Source organism: Falco naumanni, chromosome 6, assembly GCF_017639655.2.
Source record: "Falco naumanni isolate bFalNau1 chromosome 6, bFalNau1.pat, whole genome shotgun sequence".
Taxonomy (NCBI): Eukaryota; Metazoa; Chordata; class Aves; order Falconiformes; family Falconidae; genus Falco; species Falco naumanni.
In genome coordinates this window covers 91,394,366-91,400,939 of record NC_054059.1, presented here as the reverse complement: position 1 = coordinate 91,400,939, position 6,574 = coordinate 91,394,366, and the positions used below count along the sequence as shown (strand labels likewise).

At 45.5% G+C, this 6,574-nt stretch overlaps 1 long non-coding RNA gene across 1 annotated transcript; it reads right to left on the bottom strand.

The window, feature by feature from the left end:
- Positions 1–1,580: 1,580 nt before the first annotated feature.
- On the bottom strand, positions 1,581–5,378 carry LOC121090323. Its single transcript, XR_005828524.1, has 2 exons — positions 3,332–5,378; positions 1,581–1,978 (listed from the first exon to the last, which is right to left on the bottom strand). It is a non-coding gene; the product is annotated as an uncharacterized LOC121090323 (long non-coding RNA).
- Between the last annotated feature and the right edge of the window lie 1,196 nt (positions 5,379–6,574).

The following is a 6,574-nucleotide window of genomic DNA, read 5'->3' as shown; positions in this document are numbered from 1 at the left end:
TCTGCTGTTGTATCAGAAAATTTGGCTGCCTTTTTAGCCCTGGTGGATTGTGGTGTACCAAAATCTTAAAATTGTCACTGAAGCACTCCAGTGGAAACAGCATTTAAAATACAAAATACTAAACGCAAGGGGGGGGGAAAGTATTTCTCTGGCAAGATTTATGAAACAATAAAGTAAATTGAAAGGCATACGAAGATAAAATTTTACAATCAATCCAATGTATTACCTGATTCTATAGATTATCATCTGTCTTTGAAACACACCACCTGTGTTTACTGTGACCAACACCTGCAGTTTTAGCAGAGTAACAAAATCTCTTTCTTTACCCAAAACAGAGTCAGGTGTGGGAGAATCTTGGCTTACCTTAAACAGGAAATCTGCAGCCATCACGAGGACTTAAAATCATAACTAAAAACATGATCCAAGTATGAGAAACAGTCTCAAGTTACCACTAGGCAAAGAAAATAGCTCAGACTGTTTTAACCACAAAACCCATTACTTCTGATTTTTAAGCCAGGGTGTGGAGGCAGCAGGACAGGCCTAATTCATGACTTGATTTCTAGGATGGGCAGTACTGGTCTAAAGAATGATTAATGAGAGTATTCCTGGACTACTAGATATTTCTTCGAGTTAAACTGGGGGTAAATTTTGTCATTATTTGATATTTGGCATTTGTAATGAGCTGCTAATGACACAGAACATGCACTTTACAAAGCCTTGTTGTATTAAAAGCAGAAATGGCAGCTATGTTAAAAACTTGGGGAAGGCTGCAAAAACCTTCCTCTGCTGGAGAAGTAGTTTGTACTAGGTAAGTATTCTTGCTGGTATAATTATGATTTATTCTCAGCAGCAACTTTTCTTCAGTGCAGACATCATAAGACAAAAAAAGAACCTTGAAAGTTTGCTCACACACGCCACTAAGATGACTTCTCTTATGTGGCCAGTAGCCTGTCTAAACGTGTGGCTCAGCTGGACAATGCATGAATGCTCCTGTGAAGTGGAGTGTGGAAAGATGAAGTGCATCACCCACGAAAGTGTGTTAAGGAGACCCGAAGGACATGCTTCATCAAGTGCAACATCCTAGCCAAGTCACTAGAGCTCTTCAAGAGTCAGCCAACAATGCTCCACAGACCTTATTTGTATCAGCAGCATTTCCTCAGGCAGGGTGTGCAAGCTGAAGGAGTAGTCGTGGAGTAGCTCAGGCGGTGAGCTGTACTGCAATTGTGTAAGAGAAAGCTGTCTGCATAAAGATCCCTAGATGCCTTCACTGAGCCTGATTCCTCCAGCCCCATCACAATATTGTCATCTTTGGCTGGCAGCAGCAGCAGCAGCAGCCGTGTAATTGACACAGGTTTAGATGCTGTCAGTTAGGGCGAAGTGAAAGTGGGATTTCTTGGGGTTTTTTTCTTTTTCTTTTTCCTCTTTGTGAAGACAATTGAATCAATACTTGGGAACTCAACCCCTTGGTTGCAGTCAAAATCCTTGCGCTAGTTAGTGCCTTGCTTGGGGAGTCTGGGAAAGTGGCAAAAGTTGTGTTACAGGCAAATCGCAAAGGATTTATGTCAAGGCTAACTAAGTGAAACGGTACAAAATGTTTTATTTGGCTTTGGCTAGCAGAACATTCTTTGCAATGGGCAAAAATAAGTGGAGATAACATTGTAATGATAATCTATAAAACTAATCCTCATGCACCACATTCAGCATACAGCACAAGGATGTTAGTAAGCAGAACTGCTTTGAGTTTACAAAGTATTTGTGCTGTACAAGGTACGTGAAACCACTCTGGGAGCCCAAGCAGAGATACCTGTAAGACGTTGGTGAGTGCTCTGAGGAGGAAGCATCTCCAGCCAGCATGAGAGTGGGGAAGCCTCTGCACGGCACCCAGTCTCTCCCTGTGGACCTTACCAGTCAGTTCAAAATTCATCACCAAGTTGCACGGATGCCACAGCAAGCAAACTAGTCCAGTGGTGCTCTCTATCTGGGATGGAAAGAGACAAAGGATATCAAGAGTAGAAATAAAATACAGTAACTTCTAGGAAAGCACCTAGCTCTCAAGACATTCTCTCACTTAGACACTGAGCCTTATGCTCCAGTTAATTTTCCACCATCAAAGAGCAAGACACAAAGCACAGAACACCAATTTAACGTCTATTTTAGAAATGCATGCCCTTTCTGGTAGGTCTTCTTTACAGGTACTTACCAAATGGTGATTCTGGGAAATAACCCCTGCTTCACAAATTGATCGCTACTCATTCTTAGGAACTCCTGGCTAATATAAACTCAGAATTGTGTCCCATTCCTCCCTGGGGAATGCAACACCCGGAATGAAAAACGCTTCCAAAATCTGACTTTAAAATGGAGCTGCAGAGAGGGAGTACAGTCTGGTGTCTGGATAACTGTGCCCACAGATGGCAGTTCAGGTTGTAAGCAGAAGTCGCAGCTGGCTAAGGGCATGATTTGTGTCAGTGCGACGGGAAAGCTGTCTGCCTCGTCAGCAGGAGAAGCCAGCCCAGGATTATTTTGTGTGAGCAGCCCTGGCAGCATTATAGTGACAGGTAGGCAAGGGCCTTTTACCCTGGCGGACCATGCTGGTCAGCCCTCTTTTCTCTCTGCACACTAGGACACCCCAGTGTCCTGCCCACTGCTCTGTGGTTCTGTGTCCGCATTTCCTGAGCCAGGCAGGACAAGGAAGCTGCCTGGGTTTCTTTCAGAGCACTTTGCTGTGTGCAGGGCACAGCCAACATGTTTGCAAACGAACTGTTGGTACAGTGCAAAGTCTTTGATTTCATGGGACCAGGGATGTGTGTAGCAGCTGCAGGACTGACTTTAGGCGTAGGCAAAGGCGTTTTTTCTAGGACAGCAAGGCACCCATGCCTCTGCTGCTTATTTCACCTACAGCAGAGCCCTGGAGAGATCAGCTAGCCCTGCTGCCAAGAGGGGGTGTGGAATGGCTGCTTTGAGTCACAAACAAAGCAGCTCTCTGGCACATCTATATGGCACTGGAGTTACCCACCTCTTTGGGACTTGGCAACAGATCAGCAACCTGCCAGCAAAAGGAGTAAGTTTCAGAACTGCAGCTATTTAATGCTACAGCCCAGAAGAAGCAAAACTAGCCCTGGATGGGGATGTGAAAGTGCCGCTACAGTGTCTTGAAGAAGAAATGGTGTCTACTATTTATGCAGGGAAAGGTGATCTGAACCAGCGGGGGGGGAAGTATTGACTAGGTGGGTATGTTACGCTGTCCATCCAAGAAAGAATGCTGGTAGCCAACCAAACAATAAAGGTAAGAACCCAAACATCACCACCACCACCCACCCTGAGGGCCCCACACCTGGGTGACAGCTGTAACACTGGGGCTTCTGCCTCTGCTGTGGCTGCGCTGGCGCAAATGGGTGTAGCAGCTCTGATCTGCTGTGGTACCTCTGCTGTGCTCAGGTCTGAAAAGTACCACAGGATGACCCATCAGGTTGCCTCGTTAGCTTTTTCATAGAGGAAAATCACACATGCTGTAGCTTACAAAGAAAAAGAATTAAGCATGCAAAGTCAAAAACATACATAATGGAAAATGCCAAGATGAAAGTTGCAAATGCAGGCTGATCTTTTCCCCTAATGCCTAACTTGTTGTGATAAGGATTTTAACTTTACAGACATTGATTGATTTGCTCATGGGGCCTTCGCCTCGCGTGGTGTGCGGGACAGGCTGTGCCCAGGCAGCGAGCACCAGCCTTTGTGTGCAGGGAGCCCGGGCTGTGCCTGGATCATGCTCCTCAGCTCTTCCTCTGCTAAAAGAATGACTTGTTTTCTGCTGAGTGTTTGTCACTACTGCAGAGAAGTGTGCCGCTGCCATGCGAGGTGAGCAGGCGCTGCAGCCTGCTGCAGAGGTAGAGGCCTGAGGTGGACAGCTGTATGGCCAGGTCTGTTCTTAATACTTTCCAAGGGACCATTTGAAATGAGTAAGGCCTGACTGCACAGATAATGCGATTTTATTTCATGCTCAGTTCCGAAAATTACTTCTGAGGTTGTCAGCTCAGGTATAAAAAAATGAGGACAAAACACTGAGCAACTGTAAGCAACTGGTTTAAGTGACTTGGCAGTATTCCATCAGTCTGAGGAGAAAGAAAGTGGTGTCATCGCTTTTAAACTCTGTGTGTGTGCGTGCGCGCACTGACTCTACGTACAGAAGAGCAGTGGTAATAAACTCAAGTGCTTGAAAACTTTGTGTCAGGACACCCAAAAGAAAACCTGAGATTTGCTTGTGAGATTTTATGGATCATGTGTTTGACCTGCGTGACTACAGTTGTGTTGCCCCTGGCATGGAAGCATTTAGGAATCATGTTTTTCAGTTGCAATCAAAGGAACTAAAATATTTTTCCAGAAGTACTGACTAGACAGAGGTAAACTTTTCCAAGTTTACTTAGAATTAAACTAGGAGTTACCTGGAATTTGATGCTTTAAGAAATGATAAAAGTCACAATATTTGTGATCCTTTTGAAAGCGCTGGTAACAGTGCGAGGCTTGGTAATTCCGCTGTGTAAGGCAATGCTTTTAAGCCCTTACTGCTCGCTGTATCTGACCTCTACCGCAGCTGTTTATAGACCCAAGTGCAAACTAATTTAGGTATTCAAGCCACTGTCAAACATGCTGAGAAGTCGTAGTTTCTCTTGACAACAACTACTGTATTGCATGCTTAGTACTTCTGGGTAGAACAAGTACCTAAATGTAGGGGTCTATAAACTGCTGGTGGATTGAAGAGGGTAGCAAGAGCAAGGAGCTGTAATTTCTGTCCAGCCTAGAGGAGAACATGGATAAATCCAAATCAAAATAATAAAAAATAAGAACTGAGAAAAATTTTCCTGTTCAGTTTGGCTGAGTATGTTTTCACCAGCCCTCTGCAGCTGAGGTGGTGGTAACTTCCAGCAGGAGGGTGGTCAGAGCACTGATTTCTTAAGCTGTTGAGACTAAATTTTAAAAAGGAACAAAACCCCTGCATGTTCATGCCTCAGCTGCAGATAATGTACACCAGTGTCACCTTCCTTCACATTGCTACATGCCAGACTTGCCATTCAACCTGCATGATATGTGCGCATATAACTTTGTTATTCTACCGACTGTCGGTGGGCTCCTGAGTTTTTGGTAAAAAGGGATAAGTCAAAATTATTAATGCGGGAAAGCCAAGCTCATTAGCAGTGTTGGAAGGGAGGACTTAAGCCTTGAACATGCAAACTCCAGCCGTGCAAAACTTACCAAGAGCTGTCGCCATCCCCTCCAAGTCAAGACCCATCCTTGGTCAGAATGGCTGAGTTTTGGCTGAGCAAGAACTATAGAATGAAACTGCAGCAGCAGAGCCTCACTCGCCACCAATACGCACTTACATGAGCCATGAGGCACCCTTACTGGTAGGGCTCAGGAGCTCCTGCTCCTCCCACCCTGTCCTGCTGGCATCCACCCCCCCACCTCCCCCCCACCCCCCACCCCCACCCCACCCCCCCCCACCCCCGGCGCATGCCTTCTGCACTGTGCTGTGGCAGCAAAGCTTGGCAGAACTCTCCCCGTCTACACTGATCTAGCCCTGTGGTGAAATTACTTTTCCTTCAGAATGGCATTTTCTTGGTTTCAGTCTTTGACTGAGGCTTCTGCAGTTGGATGCCCTCAGCTGCAACAGCTTGTGTCAGCAGCAGACACAACATGCCAGAGGGGGAGAACCGTGACTAACAGCCCTCATGTCGATGTGTTGAGAAATGTGCTGACATTTCCCCCACAAGCCGCATATCTACTTGTGATTCTCCTCAAGCTCCAGGGTAGTCCACGGCATTGGTTTCCATCAAACATGCGTGTGAAAACATGCAGCCTGGGGGTGAGCCATAATGGCATTGACATCAGAGAACTGATCGCTATAGGAGAACGTTTATAGAAGCAAAAAGTATAAAGCCGGGGGGGGGGGGAGGGGGGCGGGGAGGGAGGAGGAAGACTAGGCAAGTGCCGGCTTAGGACTATTAAACAGAAAGGTATGGAAGTGGCTTCTGACTTAGAAGACCCTTAAACTGCTGATGGCCAGAAACTGGAAAGTGTACCCGGGAACGCTCACTCCATGCATTTCGTATTTCAGATGTTGCTAGATGCACCCTACTGCTGGCATCTCTCCAGTATGAGATGCTTTGGTGTCTTTGGTCTGACCCATTTTTGTGTCACCTCTTGCTAACTCTGCTGAAGAGGGTAGATCAGGTCTTAGTGTAATATCACCCCTAACACAACACGGTGGACAAGTTTTACTTCCCATTTGAAAGTCTTATCCAAACCATTTTTAGGTGTCACCTTTGTGTTAACCATCACACTATGAATGTCATTACTAGATCAACTCATGCTAATTATTTTTCCTTTGTGGCCAAGTGAACTAAAACCTTTTCCTGTTTCCATTCTGTTACTCGCATTCCCAATGTATCTAAATACACTGATCTTAGCACTGGAAGTGTAATGTGCATGGTAAGAAACATTCCTTGCTACAATGAGCTAATAGCTTAATGGAATATAAACTACAGTAAAGGATGTCAGAAACACAAGGCAAGAAAGGAAGAGG